This window comes from Dama dama, chromosome 17, assembly GCF_033118175.1.
Source record: "Dama dama isolate Ldn47 chromosome 17, ASM3311817v1, whole genome shotgun sequence".
NCBI lineage: Eukaryota > Metazoa > Chordata > Mammalia > Artiodactyla > Cervidae > Dama > Dama dama.
In genome coordinates, this window is record NC_083697.1 from 52,721,204 (window position 1) to 52,747,929 (window position 26,726).

Here is a 26,726-nt window from a genome sequence, read left to right on the forward strand (position 1 = left end):
GTTTTTTAAAAAATGAAAAAAAGAACTTTATTCATTTACACCCTTGAAAAGCAGTAACTTTCAGGGTTTATGGCAGTGACTGAGGTTTGTATGCCTATTGCCCAAGGTAGGGTGGGTATGACTTCTCCCAGGCCCCTTTGTGCATGGTGCTGGTGACAGAACCAAATTCAAAGAAGATTGTAGCTGCATCTTCAAAGGTACAGAGCTGTTTCCAGGTCTTAGAACTGGGACCATAGTCAGAGAGTCTTTGATCTCAACGAAGCAGCTTTTGGCTGAATTTTGTCTGGTTGGTTTCCTATTTCATGATCTGCAAAGAATGTACTCATAAATAATCCATCAAATTTAAAATTTCTGCTCCTTGAGAAATGCTAGTAAGAATGAAAGTACAACTCATACATCAAAAGAGTATTTGGGGGTCAAGAACCTGGCTCTGCATGGCTCCTGTCTGGCGTCTGGTCTCCTCAGGACCCATTGAGGTATCACCTTTGGGACATTGTGGGGTTCATGCTGACAGGAGTCTGGTCTCCTCAGGATTTGCAGGGAGGTGGTGACACTGAAGGAAAAGATGAATTCAACCACTCAGATGGATTTCTTATGTGTCATTACCTCTTCAGAGATTCCTTCCTTGACTACTGTGCCTAAAACTTTCTGCTGAAAAATCAACTGGTGGCCTTATTCCTTGAGGCCTCCACCTCCAGCTTCTAGGGCTCTGCCCCCTGGTGAGCTATTGCCTACCCCTGCCTCCCCAGAAAGCCTTCCAATGTGTTTAGGAGGCTCCTCTGAGAGGGAGACACTCTTTCATCCAGGTAATGAACAAAGTGGCATCAGATGGCCTCTGCTGGGACACTGCCACAGGAACCGGGGACAGAGCAAAGCAGAAGAGGACCAACATCTGCTGCAACTAAAGCAAGGAAGAGTTTCTGCTGAGTTGGAGATCTCTGTTATGTTCTTATGCACTGGCTTTTGGAACTCAAGTCAAGGCCCTTTCATTTATGGTGAAATTCCTCCTGGTCTTTGGCAGGAGATCAAGCCCTGAGCTACTGGAGTGGGAGCACTGACTCCAAGACCCTAGATAACCAGGGAACCTAGGGAGTTTCAATCAGTGAGAACTCACACACAGGAAACCACTTGAACATAAGACCTGGCATCACCCAACCACCAGTAGCACCCTGTGCAGGACACCTCATCTAAACAATAAACAAAACAAAAATACAAACCCTATCATCAACAGACAGGATTACCACCTCACTCAGTCTTGCTCATCAGAGGAAAACAAACAAACAAAAACTCAGCACAAATCTTACCCTATATGAAGCTTACAAAACCACTGGATCAACCTTAGGAGGGAAGAAACCAAAAGGAAGAAAGAATTCAACCTTGAAGCCTGGGAAAAGGAGACCTCAAACACAATAAGTTTAAATATATGTATATTTAAATACATAAATCTAAATATATATATATGGCAGAGAAATACTACACAAATGAGGGAACAAGATAGAAACACAGAAGTCCAAATAAATAAAGAGGAAAACATAATGAAGGCCATATATGATAAGCCTACTGCAAACATTATTCTCAATGGTGAAAAACCGAAAGCATTCCCCCTAGAATCAGGAACAAGACAAGGGTGTCCCTTTTCACCACTATTAATCAACATAGTTCTGGAAGTCCTAGCTATAGCAATCAGAGAAGAAAAATAAATAAAAGGAATCCAGATCAGAAAAGAAGAAGTAGCCATCTGTATGTCTTCTTTGGAGAAATGTCTGTTTAGTTCTTTGGCCCATTTTTTGATTGCATCATTTATTTTTCTGGAATTGAGCTTCAGGAGTTGCTTGTATATTTTTGAGATTAATCCTTTGTCTGTTTCTTCATTTGCTATTATTTTCTCCCAATCTGAGGGCTGTCTTTTCACCTTACTTATAGTTTCCTTTGTAGTGCAAAAGCTTTTAAGTTTCATTAGGTCCCATTTGTTTAGTTTTGCTTTTATTTCCAATATTCTGGGAGGTGGGTCATAGAGGATCTTGCTGTGATTTATGTCGGAGAGTGTTTTGCCTATGTTCTCCTCTAGGAGTTTTATAGTTTCTGGTCTTACATTTAGATCTTTAATCCATTTTGAGTTTATTTTTGTGTATGGTGTTAGAAAGTGTTCTAGTTTCATTCTTTTACAAGTGGTTGACCAGTTTTCCCAGCACCACTTGTTAAAGAGGTTGTCTTTTTTCCATTGTATATCCTTGCCTCCTTTGTCGAAGATAAGGTGTCCATAGGTTCGTGGATTTATCTCTGGGCTTTCTATTCTGTTCCATTGATCTATATTTCTGTCTTTGTGCCAGTACCATGCTGTCTTGATGACTGTGGCTTTGTAGTAGAGTCTGAAGTCAGGCAGGTTGATTCCTCCAGTTCCATTCTTCTTTCTCAAGATTACTTTAGCTATTCGAGGTTTTTTGTATTTCCATACAAATTGTGAAATTCTTTGGTCTAGTTCTGTGAAAAATACCATTGGTAGCTTGATAGGGATTGCATTGAATCTATAGACTGCTTTGGGTAGAATAGCCATTTTGACAATATTGATTCTTCCAATCCATGAACACGGTATGTTTCTCCATCTGTTTGTGTTCATTTCTCCAAAGAAGACATACAGATGGCTAACAAACACATGAAAAGATGCTCAACATCACTCATTATTAGAGAAATGCAAATCAAAACCACAATGAGGTACCATTACACGCCAGTCAGGATGGCTGCTATCCAAAAGTCTACAAGCAATAAATGCTGGAGAGGGTGTGGAGAAAAGGGAACCCTCTTACACTGTTGGTGGGAATGCAAACTAGTACAGCCGCTATGGAAAACAGTGTGGAGATTTCTTAAAAAACTGGAAATAGAACTGCCATATGACCCAGCAATCCCACTTCTGGGCGTACACACTGAGGAAACCAGATCTGAAAGAGACACGTGCACCCCAATGTTCATCGCAGCACTGTTTATAATAGCCAGGACATGGAAGCAACCTAGATGCCCATCAGCAGATGAATGGATAAGGAAGCTGTGGTACATATACACCATGGAATATTACTCAGCCATTAAAAAGAATTCATTTGAACCAGTCCTAATGAGATGGATGAAGCTGGAGCCCCTTATACAGAGTGAAGTAAGCCAGAAAGACAAAGAACATTACAGCATACTAACACATATATATGGAATTTAGAAAGATGGTAATGATAACTCTATATGCAAAACAGAAAAAGAGACACAGAAATACAGAACAGACTTTTGAACTCTCTGGGAGAAGGCGAGGGTGGGATGTTTCGAGAGGAATCGAGTGGAGAGGGAGGTGGGAGCGGGGATTGGGATGGGGAAGACGTGTAAATCCATGGCTGATTCATATCAATGTATGACAAAACCCACTGAAATGTTGTGAAGTAATTAGTCTCCAACTAATAAAAAGATTAAAAAAAAAAAAAAAGAAGAAGTAAAGTTCTCACTGTTTGCAAATGACATGATACTGTACATAGAAAACCCTAAAGATAGTATGAGAAAATTACTAGAGCTAATCAGTGAATTTAGCAAAATTGTAGGATATGAAATCAATACACAGAAATCACTTCCATTTCTATATAGAAACAGTGAAAAATCAGAAAGAGGAATTAAGGAATCAATACCATTCACCATTGCAACAAAAAGAATTGAATATCTAGGAATAAACTTATCTAAAGAGATGAACAACAGACTGGTTCCAAATAGTAAAAAGAGTATGTCAAGGCTGTATATTGTCACCCTACTTATTTAACTCATATGCAGAGTACATCATGAGAAACACTGGGCTGGAGGAAGCACAAGCTGCAATCAAGATTACTGGGAGAAATATCAATAACCTCAGATATGCAGATGACACCACCTTTATGGCAGAAAGTGAGGAAGAACTAAAGAGCCTCTTGATGAAAGTGAAAGAGGAGAGTGAAAAAGTTGGCTTAAAGCTCAACATTCAGAAAGCAAAGATCATGGCATCTGGTCCCATCACTTCATGGCAAATAGATGGGGAAACAGTGGCAGACTTTATTTTTCTGGGCTCTAAAATCACTGCAGATGGTGATTGCAGCCATGAAATTAAAAGATGCTTACTCCTTGGAAGGAAAGTTATGACCAATCTAGACAGCATATTAAAAAGCAGAGACATCACTTTGTCAACAAAGGTCTGTCTAGTCAAGGTTATTGTTTTTCCAGTTGTCATGTATGGATGTGAGAGCTGAACTATAAAGAAAGCTGAGTGCCAAAGAATTGATGCTTTCGAGCTGTGGTGTTGGAGATGATTCTTGAGAGTTCCTTGGATTGCAGGGAGATCCAACCAGTCCATCCTAAAGGAGATCAGAACTGGGTGTTCATTGGGAAGACTGATGTTGAAGCTAAAACTACAATACTTTGGCCACCTGATGCGAAGAGTTGACTCATTTGAAAAGACCCTGATGCTGAAAGGTTGAGGACAGGAGGAGAAGAGGACAACAGAGGATGAGATGGTTCGATGGCATTGCCGACTCAATGGACATGAGTTTGGGTGGACTCCAGGAGCTGGTGATGGACAGGGAGGCCTGGTGTGCTGCGGTTCATGGGGTCACAAAGAGTCAGACACGGCTGAGCGATTGAACTGAAAGGGAGACAAAAGAACCATACACAGATAATTATAAGACACTAATGAAACAAATCAAAGATAACATAAAGACATGGAGAGATATTCCATGTTTCTGGGCAGGAAGAATCAATGTTGTGAAAATGACTACACTACCAAATGCAATTTACAGGTTAAATGTGACACCTACTAAATTACCAATGGCATTTTTCACAGAATTAGAACAAAAAATTTCACAATTCATAAGGAAACACAAGAGACCCAGAATAGCAAAAGCTGTTTTGAGAAAGAAGAATGGAGCTGGAGGAGTCAACCTTTCTGACTTCAGATTATAATGCAAAGCTACAATCATCAAGATGGTATGATACTGGCAGAAAAACAGAAATATAGACCAATGGAACAAGATAGAAAGCCCAGAAATAAACTCATGCACCTATGGGTACCTTATTTTTAACAAAGGAGGCAAGAATATACAATGGAGCAAAGATAGCCTCTTCAGTAAATGGTTCTGGGAAAACTGGACAGCTACATGTAAAAGAATGAAATTATAACACTTTCTAACACCATACACAATGATACTTTCAAAATGGATTAAGGACCTAAATGTAAGACCAGAAACCATTAAACTCTTAGAGGAAAACATAGACAGAAAATGCAATGGAATAATACAAAGCAAGGTCCTCTATGACCCAACTCCTAGAATAATGGAAATAAAAGGAAAAGTAAACAAGTGGGACCTGATTAAACTTAAAAGCTTTTACACAGCAAAGGAAACTATAAGCAAGGTAAAAAGACAACCTCAGAATGGGAGCAAATAATAGCAACTAAAACAACTGACAAAGGATTAATTCCCAAAATATATAAGCAGCCATACAACCAAATGCCAGAAAAAGAAAAAAAAAAAAAAAAAAAAAAACCCTACCAAAAAGTGAAAAAAAGACCTAAACAGACATTTCTCCATAGAAGACATACAGATGGCTAACAAATGCATGAAAAGATGCTCAACATAGCTTATTAGAGAAATGCAAATCAAAACTACAATGAGATATCACCTCACACCAGTCAGAATGGCCATCATCAAAAATTCTAGGTACAGTAAATGCTGGAGAGGGCGTAGAGAAAAGGGAATGCTCTTGCACTGCTGGTGGGAATGTAAATTGATACAGCCCCTATGGAAAATGGAATCAGATCAGTTCAGTTCAGTTGCTCAGTCATGTCCAACCCTTTGCGACCCCATGAATCACAGCATGCCAGGCCTTGCTGTCCATCACAAATTCCCGGAGTCCACCCAAACCCATGTCCATTGTGTCAGTGATGCCATCAAACCATCTTATCCTCTGTCATCCCTTTCTCCTCCTGCCCTCAATCTTTCCCAGCATCAGGGTCTTTTCCAATGAGTCTGCTCTTCACATCAGGTGGCCAAAGTATTGGATTTCAGCTTCAACATCAGTCCTAAAATGAATACCCAGGACTGATTTCCTTTAGGATGGACTGACTGGACCTCCTTGCAGTCCAAGGAACTCTCAAGAGTCTTCTCCAACACCACAGTTCAAAAGCATCTATTCTTTAGTGCTCAGCTTTCTTTATAGTCTAACTCTCACATCCATACATGACCACTGGAAAAACCATAGCCTTGACTAGACTAACCTTTATGGCAAAGTGATGTCTCTGCTTTTTAACATTCTGTCTAGGTTGGTCATAACTTTCCTTCCAAGGAGTAAGCATCTTTTAATTTCATGGCTGCAATCACCACTTATTTAACTTATATGCAGAGTACATCATGAGAAATGCTGGGTGGAGGAAGCACAAGCTGGAATCAAGATTGCTGGGAGAAATGTAAATAACCTCAGATATGCAGATGACACCACCCTTATGGCAGAAAGTGAAGAGGAACTAAAAAGTCTCTTGATGAAAGTGAAAGAGACGAGTAAAAAAGTTGGCTTAAAGCTCAACATTCAGAAAACTAATATCATGGCATCTGGTCCCATCACTTTATGGCAAATAGATGGGGAAACAGTAGAAAATGGTATGGAGATTCCTTAGAAAACTAGGAATAAAACCACCATATGACATAGAAATCCCACTCCTAGGAGTATTAGTTAGTTAGTTCAGTCTCTCATTAGTGTTCAACTCTTTGCGACCCCATGAATCACAGCATGCCAGGCCTCCCTGTCCATCACCAACTCCAGGAGTTTACTCAAACTCATGCCCATCGAGTCGGTGATGCCATCCAGCCATCTCATCCTCTGTTGTCCCCTTCTCCTCCTGCCCCCAAGTCCTCCCAGCATCAAGGTCTTTTCCGAGTTAACTCTTCACATGAGGTGGCCAAAGGATTGGAGTTTCAGCTTCAGCATCAGTCCTTCCAATGAACACCCAGGACTGATTTCCTTTAGGATAGACTGGTTGGATCTCCTTGCAGTCCAAGGGACTCTCAAGAGTCTTCTCCAACACCGCAGTTCAAAAGCTTCACATTTTTGGCGCTCAGCTTTCTTCACAGTCCAACTCTCACATCCATACATGACCACTGGAAAAACCATAGCCTTGACCAGACGGACCTTTGTTGGCAACGTAATGTCTCTGTTTTTTAATATGCTATCTAGGTTGGTCATAACTTTCCTACCTCGAGGAAAACAAATTGAAAAGAGACATGTATCCCATTGTTCATTGCAGCACTATTTACAATAGCTAGAACATGGAAGTAACCTAGATGTCATGAACAGATGAAAGTATAAAGAAGTTGTGATACATATACACAGTGGAGTATTAGCTCAACCATAAAAAGAAATGCATTTGAGTCAGTTCTGATGAGGTAGATGAACCTACAACCTATTATACAGAGTGAAGTAAATCAGAAAGAGAAAGATAAATATCATATTCTAACAGATATATATGGAATCTAGAAAATGGTACTGAAGAATTTATTTCAGGGCAGCAATGGAGAAACAGACATAAAGAATAGACTTATGGACATGGGGAGAGGGGAGGAGAGGGTGAGATGTATGGAAAGAGTAGCATGGAAGCTTATATTACCATATGTAAAATAGATAGCCAAGGGGAGGAGGTGGGAAATAGGAGGGAGGTTCCAATGGGTGGGGATATGTGTGTACCTATGACTGATTCATGTTGAGGTGTGATAGAAAACAACAAAATTCTGTAAAGCAATTATCCTTCAATAAAAAAAATAAATTAAAAAATAAAAAAGAAAGCATTTGTGTATCATATCTCTGATAAAGGCCTTATAATCTTTATAGATAAAGAACTAACAATACACAGTAACAGAAAAGAAAAAAAGTTATTTTTAAAATGGGAAAAGAAATGAATCCTTTACCAAAAAAAAAAAATATGGATGGCAGGCAAGCCTATGAGAAGATTTGCAACACCATTAGTCATCATGAAAATGCACAACAAGACAAACCTACACACCTATTAGGATGGCTAAAATTACAACAAGAAAAATAATACCCATACCAGCTATTGGTGATTTTCCAATATTTTGAAGAAAATTTTTTGCAGTTTCTTAAAGTGGTAAGCCTATACTCACCATATATTGCAGCCATCTCTACTTCTAGGAAAGTTAAAACATGTATATATACAGCTTGCATACAAACTTCCGTGGCATCTTTATTTTTAATAAAAATTTCATTATTGCTATATACAACAAAATAGATATATTTCAAAATCATTATGGTGAGTGAAAGAAGGCCAACAAAAAAAAAAAAGAGTATATATTGAATAGCTACATTTATATAAAATCCTAGAAAATGCAAACTAATTTATTATGGCTGAAAGCAGATCATTACCAGGGGAGCGGAATACAGATAGGAAGATAAATGGGTAGGCAGGACAGGAGCGAGGCCTCACAAAGGGGAATGAGGAACCTTTTGGAAGTAATAGATATGTTCATTATCCTGAGTTTCATGTTGGGTTCATGTGTGTGTTTCTATGTTTAACCTTATCAAACTGTACCTTTAAATGCATAGCATGTGAACTCTGTGGGAGAAGGTGAGGGTGGGATGTTTTGAAAGAACAGCATGTATATTATCTATGGTGAAACAGATCACCAGCCCAGGTGGGATGCATGAGACAAGTGCTCGGGCCTGGTGCACTGGGAAGACCCAGAGGAATCGGGTGGAGAGAGAAGTGGGAGGGGGGATCGGGATGGGGAATACGTGTAAATCTATGGCTGATTCATATCAATGTATAACAAAACCCACTGAAATGTTGTAAAGTAATTAGCCTCCAACTAATAAAAAAAAAAAAAAAAGAGTCTTATCTAAATGCGTAGCATGTTGTATGTAAACTATACCTCAAAAAGCTCTGTTTTTTCAAAAAGAAATGGGAAGAGGATATAAAGGTACACTAGAAGAAAATCACCCATTAGTGTCATGAGGTATGTTTATCTAACTTGAACAAATGCACCTGAGTGCCACATCTAAAATTCAGCACAGGCTTGCTAAGGTACATTTGCAGGTCAGTGTCTCCAAAGCCTGAAGAACTCCATTGGCAGTATTTCCCTGCAAAGAACAGCAGGACATAAAGCTCTTGACTTAACTACTGTTTTTCTTATCAGTATACTCTCACAGCCTAAAACCCTGAAGTCAAAAAACACAGACTCTCTTTTTGATATAAATGTATGAGATAAGGCTCACTTTCCACAAGTAGGTGATATCTCTAGTTCAAACTAATTATTTTAAAAACAATCCAATTTTAACTGTTTTCCCCTTCCTAATTGACAGGTAGAAAATCCAACTTTGGCCATGACTCTTGTTGCTTTTAGCCTCTAAGTCATGTCTGACTCTTTTGTGACCCCTATGTCCATGGAATTTCCCAGGCAGAAATACTGGAGTGGATTGCCATTTCCTTCTCCAGAAGATCTTCCCAACTCAGGGACTGAACCAGGATGTCCTGGATTGGCAGGTAAATTCTTTACTGACTGGGCCACCAAGAAACATGAGAAATCTGGACATCAGTTCAGTTCAGTTAAGTCACTCAGTCGTGTCCTACTCTTTGCGACCCTATGAGCCACAGCACGCTAAGCCTCCCTGTCCATCACCAACTTCTGGAGTCCACCCAAACCCATGTTCATTGAGTCGGTGATGCCATCCAACCATCTCATCCTCTGTCATCCCCTTCTCCTCCTTTCCTCAATCTTTCCCAGAATCAGGGTCTTTTTCAATGAGTCTGCTCTCCGCATCAGGTGGCCAAAGTACTGGAGTTTCAGCTTCAGTATCAGTCCTTCCAGTGAACACCCAGGACTGATCTCCTTTAGGATGGACTGGTTGGATCTCCGTGCAGCCCAAGGGACTCTCAAGAGTCTTCTCCAACACCACAGTTCAAAAGCATCAATTCTTTGGCATTCAACTTTCTTTATAGTCCAACTATCCAACATCCATACATGACTACTGGGAAACCCATAGCCTTGACTAGATGGACCTTTGTTGACAAAGTGATGTCTCTACTTTTTAATATGCTGTCTAGGTTGGTCATAACTTTCCTTCCAAGGAGTAAGCATCTTTTAATTTCATGGCTGCAGTCACCATCTGCAGTGATTTTGGAGCCCAGAAAAATAAAGTTAGCCATTGCTTCCACTATTTCCCAATCTATTTGCCATGAAGTGATGGGACTGGATGTCATGATCTTAGTTTTCTGAATGTTGAGCTTTAAGCCAACTTTTTCACTTTCCTCTTTCACTTTCATCAAGACATCCTGGAATGTGAAGTCAGGTGGGCCTTAGGAAACATCACTACGAACAAAGCTAGTGGAGGTGATGGAATTCCAGTTGAGCTATTTCAAATCCTAAAAGATGATGCTGTGAAAGTGCTACACTCAATATGTGAGCAAATTTGGAAAACTCAGCAGTGGCCACAGGACTGGAAAAGGTTAGTTTTCATTCCAATCCCAAAGAAAGGCAATGCCAAAGAATGTTCAAACTACTGCACATTTGTAGTCATCTCACACGCTAGTAAAGTAATGCTCAAAATTCTCCAATCCAGGCTTCAGCAATACATGAACCATGAACTTCCAGATGTTCAAGCTGGTTTTAGTAAAGGTAGAGGAACCAGAGATCAAATTGCCAACATCCATTGGATCATTGAAAAAGCAAGAGTGTTCCAGGAATGCATCTATTTCTGCTTTATTGACTATGCCAAAGCCTTTGACTGTGTGGATCACAATAAACTGTGGAAAATTCTTAAAGAGATGGGAGTACCAGACCACCTGACCTGCCTCTTGAGAAACCTGTATGCAGGTCAGGAAGCAACAGTTTGAACTGGACATGGAACAACAGACTGGTTCCAAATAGGAAAAGGAGTACGTCAAGGCTGTATGTTGTCACCCTGCTTATTTAATTTATATGCAGAGTACATCATGAGAAGCGCTGGGCTGGAGGAAGCACAAACTGGAATCAAGATTGCTGGGAGAAATATCAATAACCTCAGATATGCAGGTGACACCACCCTTATGGCAGAAAGTGAAGAGGAACTAAAGAGCCTCTTGATGAAAGTGAAAGAGGAGAATTTGGACATAGGCAGCAGCAAAAAAAAAAATCCTGGGAGATCTCCTGTGCTTGGCCATCAGAGTGCACTGCTTCCCTCTAAGAAAACTGCAGGTTCCTTTCACAAGATTTCCCACTGCTTCTCTAACTCATACACCTTTGCCCAGGCTGGAACTGCACCACTTTTACACTAGAAATTCTTGATATTTTCTTGGAAAATCTCTACACATCAGGTTAAGAGGCCTCATTGATTGTCCTCACTATGGAACTACAACCTAACTGGCTTTCTCCAATCTCCTGATTTTGCCTTTATTCTGAAAGAAATCCTTTCTTTCAGTTTATGTTTCTTTATGCCTTCTTCCTCTAGGGAACCTAGACTGATCGCGTCAGTGGACTTTGGTTTTGGGAAACAAATACCAAGTAAGACGAATGTCATGCAGACCACTGCTTTTCCTTCCTGCCAGAAATGCCTCTTAAGAAAAGTCCGCTTGGGACTTCCCGGGCTCACTCCCACTGCAGGGTGTATGAGTTCTATTCCTGGTTAAGGAACTAAGATCCCATCTGCCCAGAGTGCATGTGTGCTAAGTAGCTTCACTCATGTCCAGCTCTTTGCAACCGTATGGACTGTAGGGCTCCAGGCTCCTCTCTCCATGGGATTCTCTAGGCAAGAGTACTGGAGTGGATTGCCATTCTCTTCTCCAAGAGACCTTCTTGACCCAGGGATTGAACCCACATCCCTTACAGCTCCTGAAGTGGCAAGTGGGGTTCTTTACCAATAATGCCACCTGGGAAGCCGAATGCCTAGCAGTACGACTCCTCCCCGACCACACACCCACCACCAAAAAAAAAAAAAAAAAAAAAAGCAGCTCAGAGCCCTGCTATCTGCAGAACAGAAGAAAGACAAGGAAAAATTACAATGCAAAAGTGGAAAAATCGATGTCTCAGACATTATTCAAGGAAACAAAGCATTTGATTTCCAAATTTTTGGTGGCAATTGCCGAGATATTTTCAGAAGTCCAATTCAATGAACAAAGTATTGCACTTGCTGTGCTTCATAAGAAAGACCAGTAGAGTCAGCTTCTACTCTGGCAGAAGGCAAAATATACCAGACAACAACTGTAAGATTAGGCTGTGAAAATTCACACATGTCTATGTGTATATGAGAAAGACAGACAGACAGATGGATAGGAACTAAAACTGCACTGCTCATGAAATAAGATGTAGCTTCCATCACTTACTTTCTCAGATACTGTACTACTGTATTAGCATTTCAACCTTTGTGAGAAAGTAGTTTAATTGTAATCTCTATTTTTAAAATTAGGTTTAGAGATGTTAAGTGACTTGCCAAAATTAAAGTAACAGAGGTGAGATTTGAAATCAAATTTACCTCTTTTAAAACTCTTAGTAGTCTGGTACTATCAGCAGAACTAGGTTGAGATTCTGCTTTGATAATTTAGCACACAAGAAGCATTTTTCTCTAACTGGGGATAACCAATTTGATAACCACTATACTGACTACTTCTAAGGGAACCGTTGCCACAAATGTAATAGATTGGTAAGCCAATTTGATTTTCTTAACAAGAGCAATTGCTCTGCTTTCCCTGAAGATAATGTGAATGTGTCAATACTTTTAAATCATTTTGATCATGCATATCCTTAGAAAATTGAAATGTGTCATCTATTTGCTGCAATTCCAGACTTCTTATTAATGAGAAACTAATTTCAAGGAATACAAACTGAAGTGCTTCCTAAAAGAAATTGTTTACTCTGTTGGTGTGGTTAATTCTCTACTGCAAACACTTGTTATGGGCAAGTTTTAGTAAGTGACCAAGAAATACAACAGTAGAGGGAAAAGCTATTCACACTACAATACACTTAGTGAAGCAAAGTTGGTAGTCCTATAGTAGATTTCTTCCATGCTTCTCCAGACCTGCTTTCTACTTCTTCCTTCCTCTCAGGCTTTAAGGACGGGTTTTGTTGGGGTAGGTGTGTTGGGCCCTGTTGGAGAAGGGAGAAAGGAGAGTGAAGTCAAGATCCTTATTCAACTTGCTATCTCACAATGAGAGCAACTTAGATTGCCTATGCCCTTAAAAAGACAGCTTGTTCTAGAAGATTCTACCTCCTTTTGGCATTTTTTTTTTTTTTTTTAATTTTTATTATTATTATTTTTTTTTTCCAGTGGGTTTTGTCATACATTGATATGAATCAGCCATGGATTTACATGTATTCCCCATCCCGATCCCCCCTCCCACCTCCCTCTCCACCCGATTCCTCTGGGTCTTCCCAGTGCACCAGGCCGGAGCACTTGTCTCGTGCATCCCACCTGGGCTGGTGATCTGTTTCACCATAGATAGTATACATGCTGTTCTTTTGAAAATATCCCACCCTCACATTCTCCCACAAAGTTCAAAAGTCTGTTCTGTATTTCTGTGTCTCTTTTTCTGTTCTGCATATAGGGTTATCGTTATCACCTTTCTAAATTCCATATACATGTGTCAGTATGCTGTAATGTTCTTTATCTTTCTGGCTTACTTCACTCTGTATAAGGGGCTCCAGCTTCATCCATCTCATTAGGACTGGTTCAAATGAATTCTTTTTAATGGCTGAGTAATATTCCATGGTGTATATGTACCACAGCTTCCTTATCCATTCATCTGCTGATGGGCATCTAGGTTGCTTCCATGTCCTGGCTATTATAAACAGTGCTGCGATGAACATTGGGGTGCACGTGTCTCTTTCAGATCTGGTTTCCTCAGTGTGTATGCCCAGAAGTGGGATTGCTGGGTCATATGGCAGTTCTATGTCCAGTTTTTTAAGAAATCTCCACACTGTTTTCCATAGCGGCTGTACTAGTTTGCATTCCCACCAACAGTGTAAGAGGGTTCCCTTTTCTCCACACCCTCTCCAGCATTTATTGCTTGTAGACTTTTGGATAGCAGCCATCCTGACTGGCGTGTAATGGTACCTCATTGTGGTTTTGATTTGCATTTCTCTAATAATGAGTGATGTTGAGCATCTTTTCATGTGTTTGTTAGCCATCTGTATGTCTTCCTTGGAGAAATGTCTGTTTAGTTCTTTGGCCCATTTTTTGATTGGGTCATTTATTTTTCTGGAATTGAGCTGCAGGAGTTGCTTGTATATTTTTGAGATTAGTCCTTTGTCTGTTTCTTCATTTGCTATTATTTTCTCCCAATCTGAGGGCTGTCTTTTCACCTTACTTATAGTTTCCTTTGTAGTGCAAAAGCTTTTAAGTTTCATTAGGTCCCATTTGTTTAGTTTTGCTTTTATTTCCAATATTCTGGGAGGTGGGTCATAGAGGATCTTGCTTTGATTTATGTCGGAGAGTGTTTTGCCTATGTTCTCCTCTAGGAGTTTTATAGTTTCTGGTCTTACATTTAGATCTTTAATCCATTTTGAGTTTATTTTTGTGTATGGTGTTAGAAAGTGTTCTAGTTTCATTCTTTTACAAGTGGTTGACCAGTTTTCCCAGCACCACTTGTTAAAGAGGTTGTCTTTTTTCCATTGTATATCCTTGCCTCCTTTGTCAAAGATAAGGTGTCCATAGGTTCGTGGATTTATCTCTGGGCTTTCTATTCTGTTCCATTGATCTATATTTCTGTCTTTGTGCCAGTACCATACTGTCTTGATGACTGTGGCTTTGTAGTAGAGTCTGAAGTCAGGCAGGTTGATTCCTCCAGTTCCATTCTTCTTTCTCAAGATTACTTTGGCTATTCGAGGTTTTTTGTATTTCCATACAAATTGTGAAATTCTTTGGTCTAGTTCTGTGAAAAATACCGTTGGTAGCTTGATAGGGATTGCATTGAATCTATAGACTGCTTTGGGTAGAATAGCCATTTTGACAATATTAATTCTTCCAATCCATGAACACGGTATGTTTCTCCATCTGTTTGTGTCCTCTTTGATTTCTTTCATCAGTGTTTTATAGTTTTCTATGTATAGGTCCTTTGTTTCTTTAGGTAGATATACTCCTAAGTATTTTATTCTTTTTGTTGCAATGGTGAATGGTATTGTTTCCTTAATTTCTCTGTCTGTTTTTTCATTGTTAGTATATAGGAATGCAAGGGATTTCTGTGTGTTAATTTTATATCCTGCAACTTTACTATATTCATTGATTAGCTCTAGTAATTTTCTGGTAGAATCTTTAGGGTTTTCTATGTAGAGGATCATGTCATCTGCAAACAGTGAGAGTTTTACTTCTTCTTTTCCTATCTGGATTCCTTTTACTTCTTTTTCTGCTCTGATTGCTGTGGCCAGCACTTCCAACACTATGTTGAATAGTAGTGGTGAGAGTGGGCACCCTTGTCTTGTTCCTGATTTCAGGGGAAATGCCTTCAATTTTTCACCATTGAGGGTGATGCTTGCTGTGGGTTTGTCATATATAGCTTTTATTATGTTGAGGTATGTTCCTTCTATTCCCGCTTTTTGGAGAGTTTTAATCATAAATGAGTGTTGAATTTTGTCAAAGGCTTTCTCTGCATCTATTGAGATAATCATATGGTTTTTATCTTTCAATTTGTTAATGTGGTGTATTACATTGATTGATTTGCGGATATTAAAGAATCCTTGCATTCCTGGGATAAAGCCCACTTGGTCATGGTGTATGATTTTTTTAATATGTTGTTGGATTCTGTTTGCTAGAATTTTGTTAAGGATTTTTGCATCTATGTTCATCAGTGATATTGGCCTGTAGTTTTCTTTTTTTGTGGCATCTTTGTCTGGTTTTGGAATTAGGGTGATGGTGGCCTCATAGAATGAGTTTGGAAGCTTACCTTCTTCTGCAATTTTCTGGAAGAGTTTGAGTAAGATAGGTGTTAGCTCTTCTCTAAATTTTTGGTAGAATTCAGCTGTGAAGCCATCTGGTCCTGGGCTTTTGTTTGCTGGAAGATTTTTGATGACAGTTTCGATTTCCTTGCTTGTGATGGGTCTGTTAAGATCTTCTATTTCTTCCTGGTTCAGTTTTGGAAAGTTATACTTTTCTAAGAATTTGTCCATTTCATCCAAGTTGTCCATTTTATTGGCATAGAGCTGCTGGTAGTAGTCTCTTATGATCCTTTGTATTTCAGTGTTGTCTGTTGTGATCTCTCCATTTTCATTTCTAATTTTGTTAATTTGGTTTTTCTCTCTTTGTTTCTTAATGAGTCTTGCTAATGGTTTGTCAATTTTGTTTATTTTTTCAAAAAACCAGCTTTTAGCTTTGTTGATTTTTGCTATGGTCTCTTTAGTTTCTTTTGCATTTATTTCTGCCCTGATTTTTAAGATTCCTTTTGGCATTTGGAAGCCTCTCTTTCCCCTTATCCCTTCAACCTGGAGGTGATAACATTCCTGTGGCAGTCAACCAAAAGAAGGCAGACTCCTCTAGAGCAAAGAAAACTCACTTCCTAGCCGAAATCTGATGCAATCCACAGAGAAGAGTGCCATGGAGTCCCTTTCTTTCAGCTTTCTGTAACTATCCACTTGCTTGTAATTAATTTCTTTGTAAATAAACCTTCTTCAAATTACCTTAACTTGAGTATGTTGTTTCTTGTTTGGATGCTGAGTGACACAAATTATTATGTAAGCTTCCAGAAATTTCCTTACTTTTAGAAACTTTTATTTTTTTCCTGCACAATTAGTAGCATTTTCTGTACAACATTGATTTTTTAAAATTAATAACATATCTTGAGGTTTTCCCCCCATATTTCCATTTTTCATAACTTCAGAATCTATCAAATGAGAATTTTATGTCACCACAAGATTGAAAATTATTCACTTTCCAGAAAAGAAAGTCATTCTTTTCTTTCAACCCCATGTGCCAATGATTTTCTTTAAAGCAAATCCTTTCATAGCTACCTAGTAAAAATAGCACATTTACCACCCTAGTAAAGAGTATGTATCACTTGAAAGTAAAAAATATCAAAGCGCAGACTCCTCTGGTGGCACAGTGGAGAAGAATCAGCTTGCCAAGATAGGGGACATGGGTTCAATCCCCGTTCTGGGAACAGCTCACACGCTGTGGAGCAGCTGAGCCTGTGTGGCCCAACTGCGAAGCCTGTATGCTGTGACTACTGAAGCCTGCGCTCCCTAGAGTCTGTGCTCCATGACAAGAGAAGCCACCGTAATGAGAAGTCTGGGCACCATAAAGAGCAGCCCCTGCTTGCTGCAACTAGAGAAAGCCCATGCAAAGCAGCGAAGACCCAGCACAGTCAAAAATAAATACATAAATATCAAAGAGCAGGTGGCCCTTATTATCAATGGGATGAGGGTTGAACCATATCAAATTGTACACCTTAAACTTATACAGTATGATATGTCAGTTATATCTCAGTTTTTACATTGGAGTCTATAAAACCATTGCTGAAAACACTGATTATAAGCCTTTTTTCTACACATTTGTGTATCCTTTGAACAGACTTTGAACATTTTCAGGGAGTGGAGAGGGAAGAGACCATCTTTTGACTCAGAATGAACTGGCAAGCTGTGTGTGTCTCCTTTGTTCAACTTTCAGGCATCTGCAATGATCATCTTTCTTGTGTAGCTACTCTTCACTTACATTAACTCAGCTTCACAGGAACTTTGAATAAACACACCCACATGTTTTCAGTCTCTTGACATCTTCTTAATTCTCACTGATATATTTATTATCAGAATGTTTGAATAAAATCATTGGAATGCCTTTCCAATTATATAAATATTCTGGAGAAGTGTTAAATAGTATTAACAAATGAAATAAAGTATACTGAAATCTAAAAGGAATAACATAGCTCTGAGAAAAATTATGCTTTCACAGAAAATAAAACCATATGGCCAGCTGAGAACCACTTTGCCTTATTTATATCATCTTATTATTAAATGTTCCGTATGCTATTGTCTAGAAGACTGGAACCACATTATGTTTAAACAGATTCTATCTATTCATTTATTGAAAATGACAAAATAGGACAATTGTTTATTTCCCAAAAAAAGCATACCATTTTCTCCATGCACTCTTTTTCTCTGTGGATTACATCCGATTTGGGCTAGAAAGTGAGTTTTCTTTGCTTTAAGGGAGTCTGCATTCTTCTGGTTGACAATTATCCTTTTCTCAGAGGTTACTTCAGCATAAAGATTCAAGAATCTTGTGAAAACTATATCTATGCTCATATAATTCCTTTTACCATTTTAAATCTACATTAGTCTTTTTATGCCAAAGAAGAATGGGCATTTTCTGTGAATCTCAGTCTGAAAGTATGTTATTGCAAAACCACTTTAATTTACTAGAGAAACACATTAAAAGTCTTTCAAACTGCATATTATAGCTTCTTTAGTTAATGTACATGGTTTCCCAAAGAGTCAAGATGCCAGTACCACCTAGCCCTTTTGCCCTTGTTTGCTTTAATCCAACACCCTATGCCTCTGACCTTGTTCGCTGGGTTATGGAGTGGTGCATTGGTGCTCAGTCATTCAATCATGTCCAAGTCTTTGCAACCCCATGGATTATAGCCCACCAGCCTCCTGTGTCCAAGGTATTTTCCAGACAAGAATACTGGATTGGGTTGCAATTTCTGACTCCAGAGGGTCTTCCTGACCCAGGAAGAGAACCCAAGGCTCTTGCATCTCCTGCATTAGCAGGCAGATTCTTTACCACTAGCACCACCTGAATCTACTTAAATGTATGTGGGGGAAGAGAAGGAAGAAAAACAAGACAGAGATGGAGAAAGCCTAAGGCATTTGGGTCTATAGTCCAGTTATGCCATGTCACTTTTCTAAACTTGATGTGGGATAATAAATGACTTTTCATTTAAGCTAGGCAGAAATGGATTTTTGTCATTTACAAATGAAAAGAAACAGTGTTGAGTACTGTATTTTTAACTTATTAAGGTTGAAGTAAATTATTGCCAATAGTGGCATGTTGTTGCTGCCTTTTAGTCACAGTTGTGTCCAACTATTTCTGACAATATGCCCTGCAGTGCTCCAGGCTCCTCTGTTTCCACTATCTCCAGGAGTCTGCTCATTTATGTGAATTGAGTCAGTGATGCTATCTAACCATCTCATCCCACCCCCCTCTCCTCTTGCTTTCAATCTTTCCCAGCATCAGGGACTTTTCCAGTAAGTTGGCTTTTCCCATCAGGTGGCCAAAGATTTGGAGTTTCAGCATCAGCCTTTCCAAAGAATATTGAGTTGATTTCCTTTAGGACTGACTAATTTGATCTCCTTGCAGTCCAAGAAACTCTCAAGAGTCTTCTCCAGCACCACAATTCAAAAGCATCAACACTTCAGTGCTCAGCCTTCTTTATGGTCCAAGTCTCACATCCATACATGACTACTGGAAAAACCATAGCTTTGACTATATAGACCTTTGCTGGTAAAGTGATGTCTCTGCTTTTAAATACACTGTCTTGATTTGTCATAGCTTTGCTTCCAAAAGTAGTATCAGTTCAGTTCAGTTCATTCACTTAGTCATGTCTGACTCTTTGCGACCTCATGAACCACAGCATGCCAGGCCTCCCTGTCCATCACCAACTCCTGGAGTCCACCCAAACCCACATCCATCAAGTTGGTGATGCCATCCAACCATCTCATCCTCTGTTGTCCCCTTCTCTTCCTGCCCTCAATCTTTCCCAGCATCAGGGTCTTTTCAAATGGGTCAGCTCTTCCCATCAGGTGGCTGAAGTATTGGAGTTTCAGCTTCAACATCAGTCCTTCTAATGAACACCAGGACTGATCTCCTTTAGGATGGACTGGTTGGATCTCCTTGTAGTCCAAGGGACTCTCAAGAGTCTTCTCCAACACCACAATTCAAAGCATCAATTCTTCAGTGCTCAGCTTTCTTTATAGTCCAACTCTCATATCCATACATGACTACTGGAAAAACCATAGCCTTGACTAGATGGACCTTTGTTGGCAAAGTGATGTCTCTGCTTTTTAATATGCTGTCTAGGTTGGTCATAACTTTCCTTCCAAGGAGTAAGCATCTCTTAATTTCATGGCTGCAATCACCATCTTCAGTGATTTTGGAGCCCAGAAAAATAAAGTCTGTCACTGTTTCCATTGTTTCCCCATCTATTTGCCATGAAGTGATCTTAGTTTTCTGAATGTTGAGTTTTAAGCCAACTTTTTCACTCTCCTCTTTCACTTTCTTCAAGAGGCTCTTTAGTTCTTCACTTTCTGCCATAAGGATGGTGTCATCTGCATATCTGAGGTTATTGATATTTCTCCCAGCAATCTTGATTCCAGCTTGTGCTTCCTCCAGTCCAGAGTTTCTCAAGAGGTACTCTGCATATAAGTTAAATAAGCAGGGTGACAATATAGAGGCTTGACGTACTCCTTTTCCTATTTGGAACCAGTCTGTTGTTCCATGTCCAGTTCTAACTGTTGCTTCCTGATCTGCATAGATTTCTCAAAAGGCATGTCAGGTGGTAGTATAAAGCAACACAAATATATTATGTTACAGCTCTGTTGGACAGAAGTCTGACAAAGTTCTCACTTAGCTAAAATCAAGGTCCAAAAAGGCTATGTGCTCTTTTAGACATGCTAAGGAAGAGTATATTCCCTTGTCTTTTCCAATTACTGGAGGACAAATTCATTCCTTCTTTTGTGCCCTCTTTCCTCTATCTTCATAAGTCAGCAACATTCTGTCTTTCTGTGACTTTCTTCTATGGTCACATCTCCCACTGAGTTTTCTTCTGCCTCCCTTTTTCACTTTTAAAAATCTTGTGATTACAGTGGGCCAAAATAATCCAAACTAAATTTTATATTTTAGGGTCAAATGATTACGACACCTAATACCAATCGCAGTGTTAATTTATCACTTGCAAAGTAACCTAACGTATCCTTATGTTCTGGAGATTAGGATATGGACAGCCTTGTCTGACAAGGCACGCCTCCAAATTTAAGATCATATATGGGACTTCCCAAGTGGCCCTAGTGATGAAGAACCTGCTCGCCAATACAGAAGACATAAGAGATGCAGGTTTGATTCCTGGGTCTAGAAGATCCCCTGGAGGAGGGCACAGCAACCCACTCCAGTATTCTTACCTGGATCCCTTGGGCAGAGGACCCTGCAGGCTGCAGTCCATAGGGTTGCAGAGTCCAACATGACTGAAACACCTTAACACGCACACGTGCAAGAAAGGAAAATGTCACCAGGATCCTTGCTCAGAGGAAAGGAAGACAGTGACCAGCATAAGGGATAAAACAATGATTCTTTCATCTGCTTGATATATGCAGTACTAAAGAGAAAGGGAAAGAGGAAAAAAAAAGAAAAGCACCCATTCATTACCAACTTTATTATTTAAAATTATCTATTAGATGAGATTTTTCTAGGTCTAGTGATTTCTTTATTTTTTTAAGTTGTCCCAAATTGATATTGAAAAAAGAGAAGAACACTGCTTGCAGAGATAAAAATCAATTTAAAGGATATTTCAGTTCAGTTCAGTTGCTCAGTCGTGTCCGACTCTTTGCGACCCCATGAATTGCAACAGGCCAGGCCTCCCTGTCTATCACCAACTCCTGGAGTTTACTCAAACTCATGTCCATCGAGTCGGTGATGCCATCAAGCCATCTCATCCTCTGTCATCCCCTTCTCCTCCTGCCCCCAATCCCTCCCAGCATCAGGGTCCTTTCCAATGAGTCAACTCTTCGCATGAGGTGGCCAAAGGATTGGAGTTTTAGCTTCAGCATCAGTCCTTCTAATGAACACCCAGGACCGATCTCCTTTAGGATGGACTGGTTGGATCTCCTTGCAGTCCAAGGGACTCTCAAGAGTCTTCTCCAACAACACAGTTCAAAAGCATCAATTTTTTAGCACTCAGCTTTCTTCACAGTCCAACTCTCACATCCATACATGACCACTGGAAAAACCATAGCCTTGACCAGATGGACCTTTGTTGGCAAACTAATGCTTTTTAATATGCTGTCTAGGTTGGTCCTAACTTTCCTTCCAAGGAGTAAGCGTCTTTTAATTTCATGGCTGCAATCACAATCTGCAGTGATTTTGGAGCCCCCAAAATAAAGTCTGACACTGTTTCCACTGTCTCCCCTTCTATTGCCCATGAGAACTAACACCACCAAAAAATGTCCTTTCCATTATAGAGGGCTGGAATGCAAAAGAAGGAAGTCAAGAAATACCTGGAGTAACAGGCAAATTTGGCCTTGGAGTATGGAATGAAGCAGGGCAAAGGCTAATAGAGTTTTGCCAAGAGAACACACTGGTCATAGCCAACACCCTCTTCCAACAACACAAGAGAAGACTCTACACATGGACATCACCAGATGGTCATCACTGAAATCAGATTGATTATATTCTTTGCAGCCAAAGATGGATAAGCTCTATACAGTCAGCAAAAACAAGACCAGGAGCTGACTGTGGCTCAGATCATGAACTCCTTATTGCCAAATTTAGACTTAAACTGAAGAAAGTAGGGAAAACCACTAGACCATTCAGATATGACCTAAATCAAATCCCTTATGATTATACAGTGGAAGTGAGAAATAGATTTAAGGGACTAGATCTGATAGACAGAGAGCCTGATGAACTATGGACGGAGGTTCATGACATTGTACAGGAGACAGGAATCAAGACCATCCCCCTGGAAAAGAAAAGGATATTTAGTAATGCCTAAATAAAGTTGAAAAAAACACATACCTTGTCTATTATTTAGGACTGCCATAATGAAGCAATGCAAACTGGGTGGCTTAAATAGAAATTACTGGCTCATTGTTCTCTGTTCCATGCCTCTTACCTAGCTTCTAGTGGTTTGCTGACAATTTGGGGTATTCCTGGTGTCTCCAGTGGTAAAGAATCTGCTTGCAATGTCGGAGACCCAGGTTCAGTCCCTGTGTTGGGAAGTTCTCCTGGAGAAGGGAATGGCAGCCCTTGTCTGTATCTATATCTAGATTTCCCCTTTTCATAAGAACACCAGTTCTTTGGGATTAGAGTCTACACTAATGAACTCCTGTTAATTTTATTTCCCTCTGAAGACCCAATATCCAAATAAGATCACATTCGAAGGTACACTTGGATTTGGGAAATAAACATAGAGTATTAGAGGGACTCTATTAAACGTATTAATACCCTATAATAGAAATTTTATTTTAGGAATATAATAGAAAAGCTTTGCATAATTTCAACAGAATATAGGTTTAATGAAATTCATTGCTACATTGCTTTCAATAGCAAAAAATTGAGGAAAAATATTCACCAATATGGTAATAGATATTTCAGTTTAGTCATTCAGTCGTGTCCAACTCTTTGCGACCTCATGGACTGCAGCACACCAGGCTTCCCTGTCCATCACCAACTCCCGGAGCTTGCTCAAAATCTTATCTGTCAAATCAGTGATGCCATTCAACCATCTCATCCTCTGTCACCACCTTCTCCTCCTACCTTCAGTCTTTCCCAGCATCAGGGTCTTTTCCAATGATTCAGCTCTTCGCATCAGGTGGCCAAAGTATTGGAGCTTCAGTTTCAGAATCAGTCCTTCCAATGAATATTCAGGATTGATTTCCTTTAGGATTGACTGGTTAGATCTCCTTGAAGTTCAAGGGACTCTCAAGAGTCTTCTCCAACACCACAGTTCAAAAGCATCAGTTCTTCGGCACTCAGCTTGCTTTATAGTCCAACTCTCACATCCATACATGACTACTGGAAAAACCACAGCTTTGACTAGACGGACCTTTGTTGGCAAAGTAATGTCTCTGCTTTTTAATATGCTGTCTAGGTTGGTCATAGATTTTCTTCCAAGGAACAAGGGTTTTTTGATTTCATGGTTGCAGTCACCTTCTGCAATAATTTTGGGGCCCAAGAAAATAAAGTCTGTCACTGTTTCCTTTGTTCCTGCATCTATTTGCCATGAAGTGATGGGACCGGATGCCATGATCTTAGTTTTCTGAATGTTGAGCTTTAAGCCAACTTTTTCACTCTCCTCTTTCACTTTCATCAAGAGGCCCATTAGTTTCTCTTCACTTTCTGCCATAAGAGTGGTGTCATCTGCGTTTCTGAGGTTATTGATATTTCACCAAGCAATTTTGATTCCAGGTTGTGCTTCATTCAGATCAGCATTTTGCATGATGTACTCTGGTTATATGTTAAATAAGCAGGGTGATAGCAGACAACCTAGAAGTACTCCTTTCCCAATTTGGAAGCAGTCTGTTTTTCCATATACAGTTCTAAATGTTGCTTCTTGACCTGCATATAGATTTCTCAGGAGGCAGGTAAGGAGGTCTGGTATTCCCGTCTCAAAGAGTTTTTCCACAGTTTGTTGTGATTGACATGATTAATGGCTTTGGTGTAGTCAACAAAGCAGAAGTAGATGTTTTTCTGGAATTCTCTTGCTTGTTTGATGATTCAACAGATATTGGCGATTTGAACTCCGGTTTTTTCTAAAACCAGCCTGAACATCTGGAATTTCACAGTTCATATACTGTTGAAGCCTGGGTTGGAGAATTTTGAGCATTACTTTGCTGCCATGTGAGATGAGAGCAATTGTGCAGTAGTTTGAACATTCTTTGTCATTGCCCTCCTTTGGGATTGGAGTGAAAACTGACCTTTTCCAGTCCTGTGGCCACTGATGTGTTTTCCATATTTGCTGGCATATTGAGTGCAACACTTTAACAGCATCATCTTTTAAGATTTGAAATAGCTCAACTGGAATTCCATCATCTCCACTAGCTTTGTTCATAGTGATGCTTCCTAAGGCTCACTTGACTTCACATTCCGGGATGTCTGGCCCTAGGTGAGTGATCATACCATAGTGCTTACTTAGGTCATAAAGATCTTTTTTGTATACTTCTTTTGTGTATTCTTGGCACCTCTTCTTAATATCTTCTTCTTCTGTTAGTTCCATACCATTTCTGTCCTTTATTGTGCCCATCATTGCATGAAATGTTCTTTTGGTGTCTCTAATATTCTTGAAGAGATCTTAGTCATTTCCATTCCATTGTTTTCCTCTATTTCTTTGCACTGATCACTGAGGAAGTCTTTCTTATCTCTCCTTGCTTTTCTTTGGAACTCTTCATTCAAATGGATATATCTTTCCATTACTCCTTTGCCTTTAGCTTCTCTTTTCTCAACTATTTGTAAGGCCTCCTCAGACAACCATTTTGCCTTTTTACATTTCTTTTTCTTGGGGATGGTCTTGATCACTGCTTCTTGTACAATCTCACGAACCTCCATCCATAGTTCTTCAGGCACTCTGTCTATCAGATTTAATCCCTTGAATCTGTTTGTCACTTCTTCTGTAAAATTGTAAGGGATTTGATTTAGGTCATACCTGGATGGTCTACTGGTTTTCCCTACTTTCTTCTCTTGAAGTCTGAATTTGGCAATAAGGGGATCATGATCTGAGCAATAGTCAGCTTGCAGTTTTTTTTTGCTGACTGTATAGAGTTTCTCAATCTTCAGCTGCAAAGAATATAATCAAATCTGATTTCAGTATTGACCATCTGATGATGTCCATGTGTAGAGTCTTCTCTTGTGTTGTTGGAAGAAGGTGTTTGCTATGCCCATTGAGTTCTCTTGGCACAACTCTGTTAGCATTTGCCCTGCTTAATTTTGTACTCCAAGGCCAAATTTGCCTGTTACTCCAGGTATTTCTTGACTTCCTACTTTTGCATTTCAGTCCCCTATGATGAAAAGGATCTCCTTTTTTCGTGTTAGTTTTAGAAGGTCTTATAGTTCTTCATAGAGCCATTCAATTTCAGCTTTTTCAGCATCACTTATTGGGTGTAGTCTTGGATTACTGTGATATTGTATGGGTTTTCTTGGAAATGAACAGAGATCATACTGTCATTTTTGAGATTGCACCCAAGTACTGCATTTTGGACTCTCCTGTTGACTGTGAGGGCTACTCCATTTCTTCTAAGGGATTCTTGCCCACAGTAGTAGTCATCTACTACTACTAATGGTCATCTGAATTAAATTTGCCCATTCCAGTCCATTTTAGTTCACTGATTTCTAAAATGTCGATGTTTACTCTTGCCATCTCCTGTTTGACCACTTCCAATTTCCCTTGATTCATGCACCTAACATCCCAGGTTCCTACGCAATATTGCTCTTTACAGACTTTACTTATATCACCAGTCACATCCACAACAGGGAAGTGTTTTCTCTTTGGCTCCACCTTTCATTCTTTCTGGAGTTATTTCTCCACTCTTCCCTAGTAGTATACTGGACAACTACCAACCTGGAGCGTTCATCTTTCAGCATCATATCTTTTTGCCTTTTCATACTGTTCATGGGGTTCTCAAAGCAATTTGCACCATACACACAGCATTCAATATTATCAAGTTTATGTTTCAAGGCAAATTGCCAAAACACAATGTTGAGTGGAAAAAGAAGTTACAGTAAGAGAGCTTAGATATAATTTTCTAAGTGTACAAAGAAATGACATGCATAAAGTCTTTTTTTTTAATTGATTACAAAAGCCAATTTTATGAAAATAAGCTCAGTCTGAATGGAGGGGAAGTGGCCTGATGCGACAAACAAAGACCTCTGGTTTACCTATAATATTCTATTTTAAAAAAATATCTAAACTTTTAAACAAAATTTCATTGGAGTATAGTTGATTTACAGTGTTGTATTAGTTTCAGGTGTACAACAAAATGAATCAGTTATACATATACATGTATCTACTCTTT

General features: G+C 39.5%; 1 long non-coding RNA gene across 1 annotated transcript in view; it reads right to left on the reverse strand.

Moving 5' to 3' along the window:
• Positions 1–12,895: 12,895 nt before the first annotated feature.
• Positions 12,896–26,726, reverse strand: part of LOC133071924 (uncharacterized) — a 38,636-nt gene continuing 24,805 nt past the window's right edge. The window contains exons 2-3 of the long non-coding RNA XR_009696559.1: positions 21,126–21,319; positions 12,896–13,109 (exon numbers count right to left, since the gene is read on the reverse strand). This is a non-coding gene — a long non-coding RNA (uncharacterized LOC133071924). The remainder of the gene's footprint in view (positions 13,110–21,125; positions 21,320–26,726) is intronic.